Raw genomic sequence first — 23,922 nt, forward strand, 5'->3', positions numbered from 1 at the left:
GCTTCCTCCTATATGCACATCGGAACCGGAAGTCTCTTTAAAAAGTTTTTAATTAATTTTACCACAGTTTTTACAGTGCTGTCACCATTGTTTTAATACTTCCATTTTATGCCTTTGTATTCAGCTTCTCTATTTTTTTTTCTTTTTCCTCCATTTGGATATTATACTTCCACTAAATGCACACCCTGCCAAATGTAACCTACACAGTGCTCGCCACATGGCTGCCACAGAAGTAAACAACATGTGGATCTATTCATGCAGTGCAGAGCTATCATCACATAGGCATGCTGGGCAGCTGCCCAGGGCCTCATGATTCTAGAGGCCTCTGAGCAAGGGCAGGTGGTGGTGACACAATCAGAGCGGCCAGGCAGCATTCACTACCTTCCTCCCAGCCTGCAGCCAGTCAGTGAATGGCTGTCAGCATGCTGACTGGCGAATGGCTGGAGCTATCTACCAATCAGAATTCACTGTATGGAAGCATGTGAAGAGATGGCGCAGGACCACATTAGGGGCATGTTATGATTTTATTTAATTGGTTCCCATTAATGGGTGTATAGGGTCCCCATTGCATTGCTTTGGCCAGGGCCTACAATGCTGTTCAGACAGCCCTGGTACAGTACATATAATATCACACACGTGTCGGTCACGCATATATGTCTTAGTTCCTTGTATGACTTATCTCACACATTGTAACCTTTGTAGTGAGCCCAAGATGGCTGCCTCACCTTGTACGACTGTGGTTGGAATGAAAAATACTTGATTGTACTGTAAGGGCTCTGTTTCTATCCTTAGTATGCTGCAGCATCACCACATACCTCCCAACATCGGGACTTTATTAATAGGGACTCCCCTTGCGTGACCACACCCACCTCAAAAGGGGTGTGGCCTCTATAAAGGGGAGAGGTTTCACTAGAATGCAATGATTGTGATCCATGCCTACCAATGTTGTAACTGTAGGAGTATTGCCAGCTCTCTGGGAGCTGCTGGTATGCCCCCAGTCAGTGGCGGAACTAGCGAGCAGTGGGCCCAGGTGCAACAAAATGCTTTGCCCCCCCCCCCTCATCCCATCCAGGTCTACCCCCTCACCCCTGGAGAGGATCTGATGAGGGGGACCAGTTCAGGGCCAAAGAAATGGATACCTAGCAACAGTGCCGTAACTAGACATTTTAGCACTGTGTGCAAGAAACGTCATCGGAGCCCCACCCCTGCATGCAAAACAGGGGCAGTGCACGCAGCAAAAATACATAGGGGTGTGGCTTCGTGGGGAAGGGGTGTGGCCACAAAATAATACCAATTCATAAAACAGTGCACAGTAGTCTCCATTATTCAAATTACGCTGCACAGTAGCACCACTACACCAGGTAGAGACCCTTTTACACCTTACGGCGGACAGATTCCCTTTTTTACCCATGGCGGCAGACAGCATCCTCTTTTTACACATTACGGCAGACAGCGTGCCCTTGTTACACATTACGGCAGACAGCGTCCTCTTTTTACATATTACGGCAGACAGCGTGCCCTTGTTACACATTACGGCAGACAGCTTCCCCTTTTTACACATTATGGCAGACAGCGTGCCCTTTTTACACATTATGGCAGACAGCGTGCCCTTGTTACACATTACGGCAGACAGCGTCCCCTTTTTACACATTATGGCAGACAGCGTGCCCTTTTTACACATTACGGCAGACAGCGTGCCCTTGTTACACATTACGGCAGACAGCGTCCTCTTTTTACACATTGCGGCAGACAGCGTGCCCTTGTTACACATTACGGCAGACAGCGTCCTCTTTTTACACATTACGGCAGACAGCGTGCCCTTGTTACACATTACAGCTGACAGCGTCCCCTTTTTACACATTGCGGCAGACAGCTGGCCCTTTTTACACATTACGGCAGACAGCGTGCCCTTGTTACACATTACGGCAGACAGCGTGCCCTTTTTACACATTACGGCAGACAGCGTGCCCTTTTTACACATTATGGCAGACAGCGTGCCCTTTTTACACATTACGGCAGACAGCGTGCCCTTTTTACACATTACGGCAGACAGCGTGCCCTTGTTACACATTACGGCAGACAGCGTGCCCTTTTTACACATAATGGCAGACAGCGTGCCCTTGTTACACATTACGGCAGACAGCGTGCCCTTGTTACACCTTACGGCAGACAGCGTCCCCTTTTTACACATTACGGCAGGCAGGTTCCCCCTTTTTACACATTACGGCAGGCAGATTCCCCCTTTTTACACATTACGGCAGACAGTCCCCCTTTTTGGAAAGAAAGAAAGAATTATACTTACATACTGTCTCTGCTGGCTCGGGCTCCTCGGTGCAGCTTCTGGCAGAGATCACGATTCCCAGGCAGGAGAGAAGGAGGAGGAGGGAGGTGCAGGAGGGAGCCGCAGCAGCGCTGTGTTATTGGTGGAGGCGCTGCTGCTGTTGTCACAGTCCTTCACCATAGGCTGTCCTCCGCCGCTGTGAATGCTGGGATGCACTTCACAGCGGAGGAAGACAGCCTACAGTGAAGCAGAGGGACAGCAGCAGCAGCGCCTCAACCAATAAAACAGCGCTGCTGCGGCTCCCTCCTCCTTCCCCCCGTGTCCACTGCGCTCCTCTCCTCTCCGGGCGGCTGTGTGCTGTGGGCAGCGGTTGCCCGCAGCACACAGCGGCATGTAATGAGTCAATTTGACTCATTACATGCTTTGGGCCCCTGGACAGCGGCGGGCCCCAGTGCGACGCACTGGTTGCATTGGCGGTAGTTCCGCCTCTGCCAGTGGTGGAACTAGCGAGCGGTGGGCCCAGGTGTGACAAAATGCTTTGGCCCCCCTCATCCCATCCAAGTCCACCCCTCACCCCTGGAGAGGATCTGATGAGGGGGACCAGCTCAGGGCCAGAGAAATGGATACCTAGCAACAGTGCCGTAACTAGACATTTTAGCACTGTGTGCAGGAAACGTCATCGGAGCCCCACCCCTGCATGCAAAACAGGGGCAGTACACGCTGCAAAAATACATAGGGCCGTGGCTTCGTGGGGAAGGGGTGTGGCCACAAAATAATACCAATTCATAAAACAGTGCACAGTAGTCTCCATTATTCAGATTACGCCACACAGTAGAACCACTACACCAGGTAGAGACCCTTTTACACCTTACGGCGGACAGATTCCCTTTTTTACACATGGCGGCAGACAGCGTCCTCTTTTTACACATTACGGCAGACAGCTTCCCCTTTTTACACATTATGGCAGACAGCTTCCTCTTTTTACATATTACGGCAGACAGCGTGCCCTTGTTACACATTACGGCAGACAGCTTCCCCTTTTTACACATTATGGCAGACAGCGTGCCCTTTTTACACATTACGGCAGACAGCGAACCCTTGTTACACATTACGGCAGACAGCGTCCCCTTTTTACACATGGCGGCAGACAGCGTCCTCTTTTTACACATTACGGCAGACAGCGTGCCCTTGTTACACATTACGGCAGACAGCGTCCTCTTTTTACACATTGCGGCAGACAGCGTGCCCTTGTTACAGATTACGGCAGACAGCATGCCCTTGTTACAGATTACGGCAGACAGCGTCCTCTTTTTACACATTGCAGCAGACAGCGTGCCCTTGTTACACATTACGGCAGACAGCGTCCCCTTATTACACATTACGGCAGACAGCGTGCCCTTGTTACACATTACGGCAGACAGCGTGCCCTTGTTACACATTACGGCAGACAGCGTGCCCTTGTTACACATTACGGCAGACAGCGTGCCCTTTTTACACATTACGGCAGACAGCGTGCCCTTGTTACACATTACGGCAGACAGCGTGCCCTTTTTACACATTACGGCAGACAGCGTGCCCTTGTTACACATTACGGCAGACAGCGTGCCCTTTTTACACATAATGGCAGACAGCGTGCCGTTGTTACACATTACGGCAGACAGCGTGCCCTTGTTACACATAATGGCAGACAGCGTCCCCTTTTTACACATTACGGCAGGCAGGTTCCCCCTTTTTACACATTACGGCAGGCAGATTCCCCCTTTTTACACATTGCAAAAAGCAAGACACAGCGCGTGAAACCACTGGCAATGCGCATGAAACCCCTGGCAACGTGCAGGTAAAAAAATTAAAACCTGCCCTGGTAGTTGTGACCAAATTCAAAAATGTCACCACTGAAGGGGTTAAAGCATATTCACATTCAAGTCATGTAACTGGTTATAAATTGTGTGTTTCGCTGAGTTTTCTATAATATATAGCGACACTTATAGTTACTGAAACATGTTATGTGATGATCAGTACAAATGTTACACTGTAACTTATAAGGCTATTGTGCTGTGAATGCAGTGAGTGGATATATATTCCACCTGAGTGGAAATACGGGCCGGCGGTTGGCATTTCACCGGCAGTCGGGATTCTCTTGTCGGTCTCCTGACCGCTGGGATTTCAATTGCATCCTACTAGATTATAACAGTGTAAATTGTGTTTCATGTAAGGCAGCAGAACATGACAGCTCCCACAATGATGTTCTGTACTGTAAGACTTTATTATATAAGAGAAAATAATATAAATAAAGATAGAAGAGCATTTCCCATGGATGTGTCACGTGGGTGAGAGGCAGGAAGGATTCTGTCCATCAGTGCAGACAGTGTTGTCTCTGGCAGTGTCATGGCGCGGAGTCTAATGATAAAATAAGATTTTACTCACCGGTAAATCTATTTCTCGTAGTCCGTAGTGGATGCTGGGTACTCCGTAAGGACCATGGGGAATAGACGGGCTCCGCAGGAGACTGGGCACTTCTTTAAAGAAAAGATTAGGTACTACATCTGGTATGCACTGGCTCCTCCCTCTATGCCCCTCCTCCAGACCTCAGTTAGGGAAACTGTGCCCGGAAGAGCTGACATTACAAGGAAAGGATTTGGAATCCAGGGTAAGACTCATACCAGCCACACCAATCACACCGTACAACTCGTGATAACTATACCCAGTTAACAGTATGAAAAACAACTGAGCCTCATTAAACTGATGGCTCAGAACAAAAAAAACCTATAGTTAAGCAATAACTATATACAAGTATTGCAGAATTCCGCACTTGGGACGGGCTCCCAGCATCCATTACGGACTACGAGAAATAGATTTACCGGTGAGTAAAATCTTATTTTCTCTGACGTCCTAGTGGATGCTGGGTACTCCGTAAGGACCATGGGGTATAGACGGCTCCGCAGGAGACTGGGCACTCTTAAAAGAAAGATTAGGTACTATATCTGGTGTGCACTGGCTCCTCCCTCTATGCCCCTCCTCCAGACCTCAGTTAGTATCTGTGCCCGGCCAGAGCTGGATGCATCCTAGGGGCTCTCCTGAGCTTCCTTGAAAAGAAAGTATTTGTTAGGTTTTTTATTTTCAGTGAGATCTGCTGGCAACAGACTCACTGCTACGTGGGACTGAGGGGAGAGAAGCGAACCTACCTGCTTGCAGCTAGCTTGGGCTTCTAAGGCTACTGGACACCATTAGCTCCAGAGGGATCGAACACAGGCCCAGTCCTCGGTCGTCCGGTCCCGGAGCCGCGCCGCCGTCCCCCTTGCAGAGCCAGAAGAACGAAAAGAAGTTGAAAATCGTCGGCTGAAGACTCCGGTCTTCATTAAGGTAGCGCACAGCACTGCAGCTGTGCGCCATTGCTCCCTTAGACTGATGGGTGCAGGGCGCTGGGGGGGGCGCCCTGGGCAGCAATTAGATTACCTTACTTGGCGAAAAGCACATAATACAGTCTGATAAACTGTATATGTGCATTAACCCCCGCCATTAAAGTACATAAAAGGACAGAAGCCCGCCGCTGAGGGGGCCGGGCCTTCTTCCTCAGCACACCGGCGCCATTTTCTCTTCACAGCTCAGCTGGAAGGAAGCTCCCCAGGCTCTCCCCTGCAGTATCCTGGTACACAAAGGGTAAAAAAGAGAGGGGGGGCACATAAATTTAGGCGCAAAACTGTGTATATAAGCTGCTATAGGGGAAAAATCACTCAGTATAGTGTACATCCCTGTATTATATAGCGCTGTGGTGTGTGCTGGCATACTCTCTCTCTGTCTCTCCAAAGGGCCTGGTGGAGGAACTGTCTTCAAATAGAGCATCCCCTGTGTGTGTGTGGTGTGTCGGTACGCGTGTGTCGACATGTCTGAGGTAAAAGGCTCCTTTAAGGAGGTGATAGAGCGGATATGTGTGTGGGAGGGTGTCTCCGTCGACAACGCCGACACCTGTTTGGATATGTGTAAGTGCTGAGGTAAAATTATTGCACAAAAGGTTAGGGAACAGAAAGGAAATCTACCCTGGTCTGTCCCTATGTCACAGAGTCCTTCAGAGTCTCTCTATGTTCACTATCCAAAATAACAAAGTATCGACACGGAGTTTAACTCCACTGTCGACTACAATAATGCAAAGTTACAGCCAAGAGGGCTAAAAGATATTCAATATATGATTATTGGAATAAAAGATGATTTGCATATCACTGATGACTCATCTGTCCCTGACACGAGAGTACACATGTTAAGGGGAAGAATGCTGAGGTAAATTTCCCTCCTCTCATGAGGAAAAAGAGCGGGAATCTCCAGACAAGAGACGGCAGCTTCCCACAAGAGAATTCTCTGGCTGTATCCTTTCCCCACTAGGGCCAGGATGTGTTGAGAATCTTCCCCTTGGGTGTCCTGTTTGCACTAGCTATTCTCAGGGATCCTGCAGATAGTGTGCACATTCTAGTATACTACCCAGACTGGCGATTGTGTCGGCATAGGTTTATAGCGCTGTGGCAGCGTGGACAGGTACCTTATCAGCAGAGATTGAGACCCTAGTATGCATATAAATATTTTAAGATGCTGTCTTAAGTGATAGATATATAATTATAAGGCATGCCCAAAGGGACATGAGTATACTGGGTCCTAGAGACAAAAGCTATGTCGATTTCTGCTTGACGTGTCCTGTAGAATATACATTGGACAGATGATGCCGACTTAAGAGGCATATGGAAGGCTGAGAATTGTGTGGAGAAAGGTTCTCGGGCCTGGTCTCCACAGCTATAGCTGGTAATTCTGATATTTTGCCTTATATTCCTGCACAGCCTGGGAAAGCACGACATTATTAAATGCAGCTTTTCGAATAAAGAAACAAGAAAGTCTGAGGTGCGTCCTTTCTTGTCAGAGCCAGGGGCAGAGGAAAGAAGCTGTACAACACAGCTAGTCCCCAGGAACAGAAGTCCTCCCCGGCCTCTACAAAAATCCACCGCATGTCGCTGGGGCTCCACAAGCGGAGCTAGGCCCGGTGGGGACACGCCTTTGTAAGTTCAGCCACAAGGGGGTTCACTCCCTGTTAGATCCCTGGGCAATAGAAATTGTATCGCAGGGATACAGGCTGGACTGTGAGAAGATGCCCCCTCACCGAGGACCCGGCGGGCTTCCCCCCAAGAGAGGGAGCCAGTGTTAACTGCAATTCGTAAATTGTATCTTCAACAGGTGGTGGTCAAGGGTCCCCTCCTTCAACAAGAGGGTGTTATTATTCGACCATGTTATAATCCCGAAACCAGACGGTTCGGTTAGACCCATATTGTATTAAAATCCCTGAACATATACCTGAAAAGGTTCAGGTTCAAGATGGAATCGCTAAGAGCGGTCATTGCAAGCCTGAAATGAATCGGGACATAAGGGATGCATACCTTCGTGTCCCCATTTATCCACCTCATCAGGCGTACCTCAGAATTGCGATACGGGATTGTCATTACCAATTTCACCAAGGTAATGGCGGATATGATGGTGCTCCTGCGGAAGCAAGGTGTCACTATTATCACATACTTGGATGATCTCCTCATAAAAGCGAGATCAAGAGAGCAGTTGCTGGACAGCGTATCACCTTCTCTGGAAGTGAAACGGCAACACGACTGGATTCTATATATTCCGAAGTCGCAGTTGGTTCCTACAGCTCATCTGCCTCGCCTAGGCATGATCCTAGACACAGACCAGAAGAGGGTTTATCTCCCGATAGAGAGAGCTCAGGAGCTCATGACACTGGTCAGGAATCCATTGAAAACCAAAACAGGTGTCAGTGCATCACTGCACTCGAGTCCTGGGAAGGATGATGGCATCATACGAGGCCATCCCCTTCGGCTGGTTCCATGCAAGGACAATGGAACTTACTGGACAAGTGGTCCGGATCACATCTTCAGATGCATCGGTTAATTACCCTATCCCCCAGGGCCAGGGTGTCTCTCCTGTAGTGGCTGCGGAGTGCTCACCTTCTCGAGGGCCGCAGATTCTGCATTCAGGACTGGGTCCTGGTGACCACGGATGCAAGCCTCCGAGGGTGGGGGGCAGTTACACAGGGAAGAAAATTCCAGGGTTTGTGGTCAAGCCAACAGACTTGCCTTCACATCAATATCCTGGAACTAAGGGCCATATACAACGCCCTAAGTCAAGCGGAGTTCCTGCTTCGCGACCAACCGGTTCTGATCCAGTCAGACCGCAGGGGCTCATGTAAACCGCCAGGGCAGCACAAGGAGCAGGGTGGCGAGGGTAGAAGCCACCAGAATTCTTCGCTGGGCGGAGAATCAAGTAAGCGCACTGTCAGCAGTGTTCATTCCGGGAGTGGACACGACCTCCACCCGGGAAAGTGGTGACTTCATCAGGAAGTCTTCACGCAGTTTTGCAAATTGATGGAAACTGCCTCAGGTGGACTACATGGCGTCCCACCTCAATAAAAAGATAAAAAAGGTTTTACGCTGGGTCAAGGGACTGTGGTCGCACTAGTAACATCGTGGGTGTTCCAGTCGGTCTATATATTCCCTCCTCTTCCTCTCAGACCCAAGGGCTGAGAATTGTAATAAACGGAGGAGTGTGAACAATATTCTTTGCTCCGGATTGGCCAAGAAGGACTCGGTACCCGGAACTGCAAGAAATGCTCTCAGAGGATCCATGGCCTCTGCCTCTCAGTCAGGACATGTTGCAACAGGGACCCTGTCTGATCCAAGACTTACCGCGGCTGCGTTGGACGGCATGGCGGTTGAACACCGGATCCTAGCGGAAAAGGGCATTCCGGATGCAGTTATTCCTACGCTGATAAAGGCTAGGAAAGACGTGACAGCAAGACTTTTTCACTGTATATGGCGAAAATAGGTTGCTTGGTGTGTGGCCGGGAAGGCCCTACAGAGGAATTCCAGGGGGGTCGATTTCTGCACTTCCTACAGTCAGGAGTGACTATGGGCCTAAAATTAGGATCCATAAAGGCCAAGATTTCGGCCCTATCCCTTTTTCTCTCAAAAAGAACTGGCTTCACTGCCTGAAGTTCGGACGTTGTTACAGGGGTGCTGCATATTCAGCCCCTTTTGTGCCTCCAGTGGCACCTTGGGATCTTAACGTGTGTTGGATTCCTAAAATCCCACTGGTTTGGGCCACTTAAGACCGTGGAGCTAAAATATCTCACGTGGAAAGTGGTCATGCTTTTGGCCTTAGCTTGGACTAGGCATGTGTCAGAATTGGCAGCTTTGTCATGTAAAAGCCCATATCTGATCTTGCATATGGAAAGGGCAGAATGGAGGACTCGTCCCCAATTTCTCCCTAAGGTGGTATCATCTTTTCATTTGAACCAACCTATTGTGGTGCCTGCGGCTACTAGGGACTTGGAGGATTCCAAGTTGCTGGACGTAGTCCGGGCCCTGAAACTTTATGTTTCCAGGACGGCTAGAGTCAGAAAAACTGACTCGCTATTTATCCTGCATGCACCCAACAAGCTGGGTGCTCCTGCTTCAAAGCAGACTATTGCTCGCTGGATCTGTAGCACGATTCAGCTTGCACATTCTGCGGCTGGACTGCCGCATCCTAAATTAGTAAAAGCCCATTCCACGAGGAAGGTGGGTTCTTCTTGGGCGGCTGCCCGAGGAGTCTTGGCTTTACAACTTTGCCGAGCTGCTACTTGGTCGGGTTCAAACACTTTTGCAAAATTCTACAAGTTTGATACCCTGGCTGAGGAGGACCTTGAGTTTGCTCATTCGGTGCTGCAGAGTCATCCGCACTCTCCCGCCCGTTTGGGAGCTTTGGTATAATCCCCATGGTCCTTACGGAGTACCCAGCATCCACTAGGACGTCAGAGAAAATAAGAATTTACTCACCGGTAATTCTATTTCTCGTAGTCCGTAGTGGATGCTGGGAGCCCGTCCCAAGTGCGGACTCTCTGCAATACATGTATATAGTTATTGCTTAACTAAAGGGTTATTGTATGAGCCATCTGTTGAGAGAGGCTCAGTTATTGTTCATACTGTTAACTGGGTATAGTTATCACGAGTTGTACGGTGTGATTGGTGTGGCTGGTATGAGTCTTACCCTGGATTCCAAATCCTTTCCTAGTAATGTCAGCTCTTCCGGGCACAGTTTCCCTACCTGAGGTCTGGAGGAGGGGCATAGAGGGAGGAGCCAGTGCACACCAGATATAGTACCTAATCTTTCTTTTAAGAGTGCCCAGTCTCCTGCGGAGCCCGTCTATACCCCATGGTCCTTACGGAGTACCTAGCATCCACTACGGACTACGAGAAATAGAATTACCGGTGAGTAAATTCTTATTTTCTCTGACATCCTAGTGGATGCTGGGTACTCCGTAAGGACCATGGGGATTATACCAAAGCTCCCAAATGGGCGGGAGAGTGCGGATGACTCTGGTGCACCGAATGAGCAAACTCAAGGTCCTCCTCAGCAAGGGTATCAAACTTGTAGAATTTCGCAAACGTGTTTGATCCCGACCAGGTAGCAGCTCGGCAAAGTTGTAAAGCCGAGACCCCTCGGGCAGCCGCCCAAGAAGAGCCCACCTTCCTCGTGGAATGGGCTTTGACTGATTTAGGATGCGGCAGTCCAGCCGCTGAATGTGCAAGTTGAATCGTGCTACAGATCCAGCGAGCAATAGTCTGCTTAGAAGCAGGAGCACCCAGCTTGTTGGGTGCATGCAGGATAAACAGCGAGTCAGTTTTTCTGACTCTAGCCGTCCTGGAAACATAGATTTTCAGGGCCCGGACTACATCTAGCAACTTGGAAGCCTCCAAGTCCTGAGTAGCCGCAGGCACCACAATAGGTTGGTTCAAATGAAACGCTGATACCACTTTAGGGAGAAATTGGGGACGAGTCCTCAATTCTGCACTGTCCATATGGAAGATCAGATAGGGGCTATTACATGACAAAGCCGCCAATTCTGACACATGCCTAGCCGAAGCCAAGGCCAAAAGCATGACCACTTTCCACGTGAGATATTGCAACTCCACGGTCTGAAGTGGCTCAAACCAATGTGATTTTAGGAAATCCAACACAACGTTGAGATCCCAAGGTGCCACTGGAGGCACAAAAGGAGGCTGAATATGCAGCACTCCCTTAACAAACGTCTGAACTTCAGGCAGTGAAGCCAGTTCTTTTTGAAAGAAAATAGACAGGGCCAAAATCTGGACTTTAATGGATCTCAATTTTAGGCCCATAGTCACACCTGACTGTAGGAAGTGCAGAAATCGACCCAGCTGAAATTCTTCTGTTGGGGCCTTCATAGCCTCACACCAAGCAACATATTTTCGCCATATGCGGTGATAATGTTTTGCTGTCACATCCTTCCTAGCTTTTATCAGCGTAGGAATGACTTCAACCGGAATGCCCTTTTCCATCAGGATCCGGCGTTCAACCACCATGCCGTCAAACGCAGCCGCAGTAAGTCTTGGAACAGACAGGGCCCCTGCTGTAGCAGGTCCTGTCTGAGAGGCAGAGGCCAAGGGTCCTCTGAGATCATTTCTTGTAGTTCCGGGTACCAAGTCCTTCTTGGCCAATCCGGAACGATGAGTATAGTTCTTACTCCTCTCTTTCTTATTATCCTCAGTACCTTTGGTATGAGAGGAAGAGGAGGGAACACATAAACCGACTGGTACACCCACGGTGTCACTAGAGCGTCCACAGATATCGCCTGAGGGTCCCTTGACCTGGTGCAATATCTTTTTAGCTTTTTGTTGAGGCGGGACGCCATCATGTCCACCTGTGGCCTTTCCCAACGATTTACAATCAGCTGGAAGACTTCTGGATGAAGTCCCCACTCTCCCGGGTGGAGGTCGTGCCTGCTGAGGAAGTCTGCTTCCCAGTTGTCCACTCCCGGAATGAACACTGCTGACAGTGCTATTATGTGATTTTCCGCCCATCGGAGAATCCTTGTGGCTTCTGCCATCGCCATCCTGCTTCTTGTGCCGCCCTGTCGGTTTACATGGGCGACCGCCGTAATGTTGTCTGACTGAATCAGCACCGGCTGGTTTTGAAGCAGGGGTTTTGCCTGACTTAGGGCATTGTAAATGGCCCTTAGTTCCAGAATATTTATGTGTAGTGAAGCCTCCTGACTCGACCATTGTCCTTGGAAGTTTCTTCCCTGAGTGACTGCCCCCCAACCTCGGAGGCTTGCATCCGTGGTCACCAGGACCCAGTCCTGTATGCCGAATCTGCGGCCTTCGAGAAGATGAGCACTCTGCAGCCACCACAGCAGAGACACCCTGGCCCCCGGGGACAGGGTGATCAGCCGATGCATCTGAAGATGCGATCCGGACCACTTGTCTAACAGATCCCACTGAAAGATCCTTGCATGGAACCTGCCGAATGGAATTGCCTCGTAAGAAGCTACCATCTTTCCCAGGACTCGCGTGCAGTGATGCACCGACACCTGTTTTGGTTTTAGGAGGTCTCTGACCAGAGATGACAACTCCTTGGCCTTCTCCTCCGGGAGAAACACCTTCTTCTGTTCTGTGTCCAGAATCATACCCAGGAACAGCAGACGCGTCGTAGGAACCAGCTGCGACTTTGGGATATTCAGAATCCAGCCGTGCTGTTGTAGCACTTCCTGAGATAGTGCTACTCCGACCAACAACTGCTCCCTGGACCTCGCCTTTATAAGGAGATCGTCCAAGTACGGGATGATTATAACTCCCTTCTTCCGAAGGAGTATCATCATTTTGGCCATTACTTTGGTAAATACCCTCGGTGCCGTGGACAGACCAAACCGCAACGTCTGGAATTGGTAATGGCAGTCCTGTACCACAAAACGGAGGTACACCTGGTGAGGTGGGTAAATGGGGACATGTAGGTAAGCATCCTTGATGTCCAGTGATACCATGTAATCCCTCTCTTCCAGGCTTGCAATAACCGCCCTGAGCGATTCCATTTTGAACTTGAACTTCCTTATATAATTGTTCAAGGATTTCAAATTTAGAATGGGTCTCACCGAACCGTCTGGTTTCGGTACCACAAACATTGTGGAATAGTAACCCAGTCCCTGTTGAAGGAGGGGAACTTTTATTATCACCTGCTGGAGGTACAGCTTGTGAATTGCCGCCAGTAATTACCTCCCTGTCCTGGGGAGTAGCTGGCAAGGCTGATTTGAGGTAACGGCGAGGGGGAGACGTCTCGAACTCCAGCTTGTATCCCTGAGATACCACTTGTAGAACCCAGAGATCCACCTGTGAGCTAACCCACTGGTCGCTGAAGTTCCGGAGACGGGCCCCCACCGCACCTGGCTCCACATGTGGAGCCCCAGCGTCATGCGGTGGACTTAGTGGAAGCAGGGGAGGATTTTTGTTCTTGGGAACTGGCTGTATGGTGCAGCTTTTTCCCTCTACCCCTGCCTCTGGGCAGAAAGGACGCGCCTCTAACCCGCTTGCCTTTCTGAGGCCGAAAGGACTGTACTCGATAATACGGTGCTTTCTTAGGCTGTGAGGGAACCTGAGGTAAAAAAGTCAACTTCCCAGCTGTTGCTGTGGATACGAGGTCCGAAAAACCGTCCCGAAACAATTCCTCACCCTTATAAGGCAAAATTTCCATGTGCCTTTTAGAATCAGCATCACCTGTCCACTGCCGAGTCCATAATACTCTCCTGGCAGAAATGGACATTGCATTAATTCTAGATGCCAGCCGGCAAATGTCCCTCTGTGCATCTCTCATATATAAGACTACGTCTTTAATATGCTCTATGGTTAGCAATATAGTGTCCCTGTCAAGGGAATCAATGTTATCAGACAGGGAATCAGACCACGCTGCTGCAGCACTACACATCCATGCTGAAGCAATAGCAGATCTCAGTATAGTACCTGAGTGTGTATACACAGACTTCAGGATAGCCTCCTGCTTTCTATCTGCAGGCTCCTTTAAGGCGGCCGTATCCTGAGAAGGCAGTGCCACCTTTTTTGATAAGCGTGTGAGCGCCTTGTCCACCTTAGGGGATGTCTCCCAGCGTAACCTATCCGTTGGCGGGAAAGGGTATGCCATTAGTAACCGCTTAGAAATTACTAGTTTCTTATCTGGGGAACCCCACGCTTCTTCACACAATTCATTTAACTCATCAGATGGGGGAAAAGTCACTGGCTGCTTTTTCTCCCCAAACATAATACCCTTTTTTGTGGTAACCGGGTTAATGTCAGAAATGTGCAACACATTTTTCATTGCCGTAATCATGCATCGGATGGCCCTAGTGGATTGTATATTTGTCTCATCCTCGTCGACACTGGAGTCAGACTCCGTGTCGACATCTGTGTCTGCCATCTGAGGTAGCGGGCGTTTTTGAGCCCCTGACGGCCTCTGAGATGCCTGGGCAGGCGCGGGCTGAGATGCCGGCTGTCCCAAAGCTGCGTCATCGAACCTTTTATGCAAGGAGTTGACACTGTCGGTTAATACCTTCCACATATCCATCCACTCAGGTGTCGACCCCGCAGGGGGCGACATCACACTAATCGGCACCTGCTCCGCCTCCACGTAAGCGTCCTCATCAAACATGTCGACACAGCCGTACCGACACACCGCACACACACACAGGTAATGCTCTGACTGAGGACAGGACCCCACAAAGTCCTTTGGGGAGACAAAGAGAGAGTATGCCAGCACACACCAGAGCGCTATATAACAGAGGGATATACACTATACACAAAGTGAATTTTCCCCCTATAGCGGCTTATATCACAATTTGCGCCTAAATTTATGTGCCCCCCTTCTCTTTTTTACCCTTTCTGTAGTGTATACTGCAGGGGAGAGCCTGGGGAGCATCCTTCCAGCGGAGCTGTGAAGAGAAAATGGCGCTGGCTGTGCTGAGGGAGATAGCCCCGCCCCTTCAACGGCGGGCTTCTCCCGCTTTTTATAACGTTAATGGCGGGGGTTTCTGCACATATACAGTGTTAAACACTGTATTATGTGCTTTTTATTGCCAAAAGGTATATTAATTGCAGCCCAGGGCGCCCCCCCCCCCCCCAGCGCCCTGCACCCACCAGTGACCGGAGCGTGTGGTGTGCTGTGCGCTACCTTATTGAAGACAGAAATCTTCAGCTGCCGATTTCCTCCGGTTTCTTCCGTCTTCTGGCTCTGCAAGGGGGATGGCGGCGCGGCTCCGGGAACGGACGATCGAGGTCGGGCCCTGTGTTCGATCCCTCTGGAGCTAATGGTGTCCAGTAGCCTAGAAGCACAAGCTAGCTGCAAGCAGGTAGGTTTGCTTCTCTCCTCTAAGTCCCACGTAGCAGTGAGTCTGTTGCCAGCAGATCTCACTGAAAATAAAAAACCTAACAAATACTTTTCTTTTTAGTGAACTCAGGAGAGCCCACTAAGTGCATCCAGCTCAGGCCGGGCACAGATTCTAACTGAGGTCTGGAGGAGGGGCATAGAGGGAGGAGCCAGTGCACACCAGATGTAGTACCTAATCTTTTCTTTAAAGAAGTGCCCAGTCTCCTGCGGAGCCCATCTATTCCCCATGGTCTTTACAGAGTACCCAGCATCCACTAGGACGTCAGAGAAAATAAGAATTTACTTACCGATAATTCTATTTCTCATAGTCCGTAGTGGATGCTGGGACTCCGTCAGGACCATGGGGAATAGCGGGCTCCGCAGGAGACAGGGCACATCTAAAAAAGCTTTTAGGTCACATGGTGCGTACTGGCTCCTCCCCCTATGACCCTCCTCCAAGCCTCAGTTAGGTACTGTGCCCGGACGAGCGTACACAATAAGGAAGGATCTTGAATCCCGGGTAAGACTCATACCAGCCACACCAATCACACCGTACAACTTGTGATCTGAACCCAGTTAACAGTATGATAACACAAACGAAGTAGCCTCTGAACAGATGGCTCACAACAACAGTAATAACCCGATTTTTGTAACAATAACTATGTACAAGCATTGCAGACAATCCGCACTTGGGATGGGCGCCCAGCATCCACTACGGACTATGAGAAATAGAATTATCGGTAAGTTAATTCTTATTTTCTCTAACGTCCTAGTGGATGCTGGGACTCCGTCAGGACCATGGGGATTATACCAAAGCTCCCAAACGGGCGGGAGAGTGCGGATGACTCTGCAGCACCGAATGAGAGAACTCCAGGTCCTCTTTAGCCAGAGTATCAAATTTGTAAAATTTTACAAACGTGTTCTCCCCTGACCACGTAGCTGCTCGGCAAAGTTGTAATGCCGAGACTCCTCGGGCAGCCGCCCAGGATGAGCCCACTTTCCTTGTGGAATGGGCCTTTACAGATTTAGGCTGTGGCAGGCCTGCCACAGAATGTGCAAGTTGGATTGTACTACATATCCAACGTGCAATCGTCTGTTTAGACGCAGGAGCACCCAACTTGTTGGGTGCATACAATGTAAACAACGAGTCAGATTTTCTGACTCCAGCTGTCCTTGAAATATATATTTTTAATGCTCTGACAACGTCCAGTAACTTGGAGTCCTCCAAGTCGCTAGTAGCCGCAGGCACCACAATAGGCTGGTTCAAGTGAAATGCCGAAACCACCTTAGGGAGAAATTGAGGACGTGTCCTCAATTCTGCCCTGTCCGAATGGAATATCAGATATGGGCTTTTGTATGACAAAGCTGCCAACTCCGAAACTCTCCTGGCTGAAGCCAGGGCCAACAGCATGGTTACCTTCCATGTAAGGTATTTTAAATCTACCGATTTTAAAGGCTCAAACCAATGAGATTTGAGAAAATTTAGAACCACGTTCAAATCCCACGGTGCCACTGGAGGCACTATTGGGGGTTGTATATGTAGTACACCTTTGACAAAAGTTTGTACTTCAGGCACTGACGCCAATTCCTTCTGGAAGAAAATTGATAAGGCCGAAATTTGAACTTTAATGGACCCCAATTTGAGGCCCATAGACAATCCTGCTTGCAGGAAATGTAAGAATCGACCCAATTGAAATTCTTCCGTTGGAGCCTTCTTGGCCTCACACCACGCAACATATTTTCTCCAAATGCGGTGATAATGTTGTGCGGTCACTTCTTTCCTGGCTTTAATTAAAGTAGGAATAACTTCCTCAGGAATGCCCTTCTCTTTTAGAATCCGGCGTTCAACCGCCATGCCGTCAAACGCAGCCGCGGTAAGTCTTGGAACATACAAGGTCCCTGCTGAAGCAGATCCCTTCTTAGAGGTAGAGGCCACGGATCCTCCGTGAGCATCTCTTGAAGTTCCGGATACCAAGTTCTTCTTGGCCAGTCCGGAGCTACCAGTATTGTTCTTACTCCTCTTTTCCGTATAATTCTCAGTACCTTTGGTATGAGAGGCAGAGGAGGGAACACATACACTGACTGGTACACCCACGGTGTTACCAGAGCGTCCACAGCTATTGCCTGAGGGTCTCTTGACCTGGCGCAATACCTGTCCAATTTTTTGTTGAGGCGAGACGCCATCATGTCCACCTTTGGTTTTTCCCAACGGTTCACAATCATGTGGAAAACTTCTGGATGAAGTCCCCACTCTCCCGGGTGAAGGTCGTGTCTGCTGAGGAAATCTGCTTCCCAGTTGTCCACTCCCGGGATGAACACTGCTGACAGTGCTACGACATGATTCTCCGCCCAGCGCAGAATCCTTGCAGCTTCTGCCATTGCACTCCTGCTTCTCGTGCCGCCTTGTCGGTTTACGTGGGCGACTGCCGTGATGTTGTCGGACTGGATCAACACCGGCTGACCCTGAAGCAGCGATTTTGCCAGGCTTAGAGCATTGTAGATCGCTCTTAGCTCCAGTATATTTATGTGAAGAGACGTCTCCAGGTTTGACCACACGCCCTGGAAGTTTCTTCCCTTTGTGACTGCTCCCCAACCTCGTAGGCTGGCATCCGTAGTCACCAGGACCCAGTCCTGTATGCCGAATCTGCGGCCCACTAACAGATGGGCAGTCTGCAACCACCACAGGAGAGACAACCTTGTTCTCGGTGACAGTGTTATCCGCTGATGCATGTGCAGATGCGATCCGGACCATTTGTCCAGCAGATCCCACTGAAATGTTCGTGCATGGAATCTGCCGAATGGAATCGCTTCGTACGAAACCACCATCTTTCCCAGGACTCTTGTGCATTGATGTACTGACACAGTTCCTGGTTTTAGGAGGTTCTTGACAAGTTCGGATAACTCCCTTGCTTTCTCTTCCGGGAGAAATACCTTTTTCTGAACCGTGTCCAGAATCATGCCCAGGAACAGCAGATGTGTTGTCGGGGTCAATTGAGATTTTGGAAGATTTAGAATCCACCCGTGTTGCTGAAGCACTACTTGTGTTAGCGCTACACCGACTTCCAGCTGTTCTCTGGACTTTGCCCTTATCAGGAGATCGTCCAAGTAAGGGATAATTAATACGCCTTTTCTTCGTAGAAGAACCATCATTTCGGTCATTACCTTGGTAAAGACCCGAGGGGCCGTGGACAACCCAAACGGCAGCGTTTGAAACTGATAATGACAGTCTTGTATCACGAACCTGAGATACCCTTGGTGTGAGGGGTAAATCGGGACATGTAGATAAGCATCTTTTATGTCCAAGGACACCATGAAGTCTCCTTCTTCCAGATTCGCTATCACTGCTCTGAGTGACTCCATCTTGAACTTGAATTTCTTTATGTACAGGTTCAAGGATTTCAGATTTAGAATAGGCCTTACCGAACCGTCCGGTTTCGGTACCACAAATAGTGTGGAATAATACCCCTTTCCCTGTTGTAGGAGGGGTACCTTGACTATCACCTGCTGAGAATACAGCTTGTGAATGGCTTCCAAAACCGACGTCCTTTCTGAGGGAGACGTTGGTAAAGCAGACTTTAGGAACCGGCGAGGGGGAGACCTTTCGAACTCCAGCATGTAACCCTGAGATACTATCTGCAGGACCTACGGGTCCACTTGTGAGTGAACCCATTGATTGCTGAAAATCTTGAGTCGACCCCCCACCGTTCCTGAGTCCGCTTGTAAAGCCCCAGCGTCATGCTGATGGCTTTGTAGAAGCCGGGGCGGGCTTCTGTTCCTGGGCAGGGGCTGCTTGCTGCCCTTTCTTACCCTTTCCTCTGCCTCGCGGCAGATAAGACTGTCCTTTTGGTCGCTTTTTATAGGAGCGAAAGGACTGCGGCTGAAAAGACGGTGTCTTTTTCTGTTGGGAGGGGGTCTGAGGTAAAAAAGTGGATTTGCCGGCAGTTGCCGTGGCCACCAGGTCCGAAAGACCGACCCCAAACAATTCCTCTCCTTTATATGGCAATACTTCCATATGCCTCTTGGAATCCGCATCACCTGACCACTGTCGCGTCCATAAACTTCTTCTGGCAGATATGGACATCGCGCTTACTCTTGATGCTAGAGTACAAACATCCCTCTGAGCATCTCGCATATAAAGGAAAGCATCCTTTAATTGCTCTAGAGTCAATAAAATACTGTCCCTATCCAGGGTATCAATATTTTCAGTCAGAGAATCCAACCACACTACCCCAGCACTGCACATCCAGGCTGAGGCTATTGCCGGTCGCAGTATAACACCAGTATGTGTGTATATACTCTTCAGTGTAGTTTCCAGCCTCCTATCTGCTGGATCCTTGAGGGCGGCCGTATCAGGAGACGGCAACGCCACTTGCTTTGATAAACGTGTGAGCGCCTTATCCACCCTAGGGGGTGTTTCCCAGCGCGCCCTAACCTCTGGTGGGAAAGGGTATAATGCCAATAACTTCTTGGAAATTAGCAGTTTTCTATCGGGGTTAACCCACGCTTCATCACACACGTCATTCAATTCCTCTGATTCTGGAAAAAATACAGGTAGTTTTTTCACCCCCCACATAATACCCCTTTTTGAGGTACCAGCAGTATCAGAGATCTGCAAAGCCTCCTTCATTGCCGTGATCATATAACGTGTGGCCCTATTGGAAAATACGTTTGTTTCTTCACCGTCGACACTAGATTCATCTGTGTCGGTACCCGTGTCGACTGACTGAGGTAAAGGACGTTTTACAGCCCCTGACGGTGTCTGAGACGCCTGAACCGGTACTAACTGGTTTGCCGGGCGTCTTATTTCGTCAACTGACTTTTGTAATGTGCTGACATTATCACGTAATTCCATAACTAAAGCCATCCATTCCGGTGTCGACTCCCTAGGGGGTGACATTACCATCATCGGCAATTGCTCTGCCTCCACACCAACATCGTCCTCATACATGTCGACACACACGTACCGACACACAGCAGCCACACAGGGAATGCTCTAATCGAAGACAGGACCCCCTAGCCCTTTGGGGAGACAGAGGGAGAGTTTGCCAGCACACACCAAAAGCGCTATAAATGTATATAAACAACCCTAGAAGGTGTTGTTTACTATATATGCGCTCTTAATATATAAATATCGCCAATTTATGCCCCCCTTCTCTTTGTTACCCTGTTTCTGTAGTGCAGTGCAGGGGAGAGACCTGGGAGCCTTCCTCACCAGCGGAGCTGAGCAGGAAAATGGCGCTGAGTGCTGAGGAGAATAAGCTCCGCCCCTTTTTCGGCGGGCTTTCCCCCGGTTTTTAAGAAACTGGCCTGGGTTAAAATACATACATATAGCCTTAATGGCTATATGTGATGTATTTATTTTGCCACTAAAGGTAATTATATTGCTGCCCAGGGCGCCCCCAGCAGCGCCCTGCACCCTCCGTGACTGAGTCAGTGAGCCGTGTGACAACAATGGCGCACAGCTGCCGTGCTGTGCGCTACCTTCAAGAAGACTGAGGAGTCTTCTGCCGCCTGCTTTCCGGACCTCCGTTCTGCCGTCTCTTCAGCGTCTGTAAGGGGGATCGGCGGCGCGGCTCCGGGACGAACCCCAGGCTGACCTGTGTTCCGACTCCCTCTGGAGCTAAGTGTCCAGTAGCCTAAGACTCCAATCCATCCTGCACGCAGGTGAGTTGGAAATCTCTCCCCTAAGTCCCTCGATGCAGTGATCCTGTTGCCAGCAGGAATCACTGAGATTGAAACCTAAAAAAAAAAACTTTTCTAAACAGCTCTTTAGGAGAGCCACCTAGATTGCACCCTCTCGGGCGGGCACAAAAACCTAACTGAGGCTTGGAGGAGGGTCATAGGGGGAGGAGCCAGTACGCACCATGTGACCTAAAAGCTTTTTTAGATGTGCCCTGTCTCCTGCGGAGCCCGCTATTCCCCATGGTCCTGACGGAGTCCCAGCATCCACTAGGACGTTAGAGAAATACAATTATTATTATTATTATTATTATTATTATTATTATTATTGTTAATTTTATTATAATAATATATAAAACATACACACATACATGTTACATACAACTCATACTCACATAAAATCACACATAGAACACATACACAAATACATATTTACATATACATAGAACACAAACATACATATACACACACACAAAAACACATACATACATAAACACACGCACATTGGGCCTGATTCAGACCTAATTGCTGCTGTGAGTTTTCGCACAGCGGGCGATCAGGCATTAATTGCACATGTGTATGCACCGCAATGATCACACGCGTCGGCTAATAACAACAGGCATCGCCGGTCAGCGACTGGCTGGTGCGAAAAGATCTACTCGCAAAGCCATTCACATGCTGATTGACAGGAGGAAGCCGTTTGTGGGTGGTAACTGATCGTTTTCAGGGAGTGTCAGGGAAAACACAGGCATGCCCGAGCGTTTTCAGGTCCATTCTGAACTGTAGGAGTAAGTCCTGGGCTGCGCAGGGACTGTACACACATGTAAAAACCAGACACTGGTGAGTGAGGTGTGAATGGATTTGCAGCTGTCCGCTGACTGAGGGGGGTTTTAGCAGCTCGGCGTACACATGCAATCACACACTTGTGTGGCGAATATACACTCCCCTTGGGCGGCAACTATCTGATCGCAGGATTATATCAGTTCATATTTTCTGGTAATTTTGTTCACCCTATCATGGCTGTTTAGACGATCCTTGTATATTATTATATGTGGAGCAAATCTCTTAATTTCTAATCTCTTAACAATTTTTAATCATCAGTTGTCATATATTAATAAACTGTACTTCACTATATTATCTAAATTGTTTTTTGGGTTTAACTGGAGTACATCTTGGCAAAGAGAATGATATCCCAGAATAACCACAAAACGAGATGTCATCCAGACAGTAGCACCGGATAAGTCATACCCAATTTTATTTTTTCTATAATTTTAGCAGCCTAGCGGTCAGGTCTAAATCACCCACCATAGAACATAAAGATACTGTATACACACACATAGAACACATACATAAACACACTCACACAAAGAACACATACTGTACCATAGATACATACATGTACAGGCAAACACACATAGGTCAAATACACAAAAACACTTACTTTTTAAGCTTAGCTTGGTGGATGAAGTTACTACAGGATGTCATTGATGGGCGGTAGGCATTGGCACTTTTCATCATTATGCCAATATTACGTGATTCACCTGTCTCTGTTGCCTCAAACCCTGCCCAGCCACCCCAACTGGTCCCGCCACCTCTCACCCTGCCCAGCCACCCCACCTGGCCTTGACGCCTCAAACCCTTCCCAGCCACCCCACTTGTCCCCACCACCTCTTACCTTGCCCAGCCACCCCAACTGGCCTCGCCGCCTCTCACCCTGGCCAACCACCCCACTTGTCCTCACCGCCTCTTACCCTGCTCAACCACCCCACCTGTCCCTGCCGCCTCTCACCCTGCATAGCCACCCCACCTGTCCCCGTCGCCTCTCACCCTGCCCAGTAACCCCACCTGTCACCTCTGCCTCGAACCCTGCCCAGCCATCCCACCTGTTCCCGCCACCTCTTACCCTGCTCAGCCACCCCACCTGTCCCCACCGCCTCAAACCCTGCCCAGCCACCCCACCTTTCCCCGCCGCCTCAAACCCTGCCCATCAACCCCACCTGTCCTCGCCACCTCAAACCCTGCCCAGCCACCCCACTTGTCACTGCTGCCTCTCACCCTTCCCAGCCACCCCACCTGTCCCCGTCGCCTCTCACCTTGCCCATCCACCCCACCTGTCCCTACTGCCTCAAACCCTGCCCTTCCACCCCACCTGTCCCCGCCACCTCTTACCCTGCCCAGCCACCCCACATGTCCCCGCCGCCTCTCACCCTGCCCAGTCACCCCACTTGTCCCCGCCGCCTCAAACCCTGTCCCGCCACCCCACCTGTCACTGCTGCCTCTCACCCTTCCCAGCCACCCCACGTGTCCCCGTCGCCTCTCATCCAGCCCATCCACCCCACCTGTCACTGCTGCCTCTCACCCTTCCCAGCCACCCCACCTGTCTCCGTCGCCTCTCACCCTGCCCAGCCACCCCACCTGATTCTGCCACCTCTCACCCTTTCCAGCGACCCCACCTCTCCCCGCCACCTCAAACCTTGCCCTGCCTTCCCCTCTTGTCACTGTTATCTCTCACACTTCCCTGCCACCCCACCTGTCCCCATTGCCTCTCACCCTGCCCATCCACCCCACCTGATTCTGCCACATCTCACCCTTTCCAGCCACCCCACCTCTCCCCGCCACCTCTTAATCTGCACAGGCACCTCACCCGTCCCTACCGCCTCACACTGCACAGCCACCCCACCTGTCCCCACCGCCTCTCACCCTGCCCAGTAACCCAACCTGTCCCTGCTACCTCT

At 49.9% G+C, this 23,922-nt stretch overlaps 1 long non-coding RNA gene across 1 annotated transcript; it reads right to left on the minus strand.

Moving 5' to 3' along the window:
- Positions 1 to 4,525: 4,525 nt before the first annotated feature.
- LOC134929337 (uncharacterized) lies at positions 4,526 to 22,799 on the minus strand. The gene is made up of 2 exons (XR_010178487.1): positions 22,629 to 22,799; positions 4,526 to 4,678 (listed from the first exon to the last, which is right to left on the minus strand). It is a non-coding gene; the product is annotated as an uncharacterized LOC134929337 (long non-coding RNA).
- Positions 22,800 to 23,922: the final 1,123 nt, after the last annotated feature.

The sequence above is a fragment of the Pseudophryne corroboree genome, chromosome 5 (assembly GCF_028390025.1).
Source record: "Pseudophryne corroboree isolate aPseCor3 chromosome 5, aPseCor3.hap2, whole genome shotgun sequence".
Lineage (NCBI taxonomy): Eukaryota > Metazoa > Chordata > Amphibia > Anura > Myobatrachidae > Pseudophryne > Pseudophryne corroboree.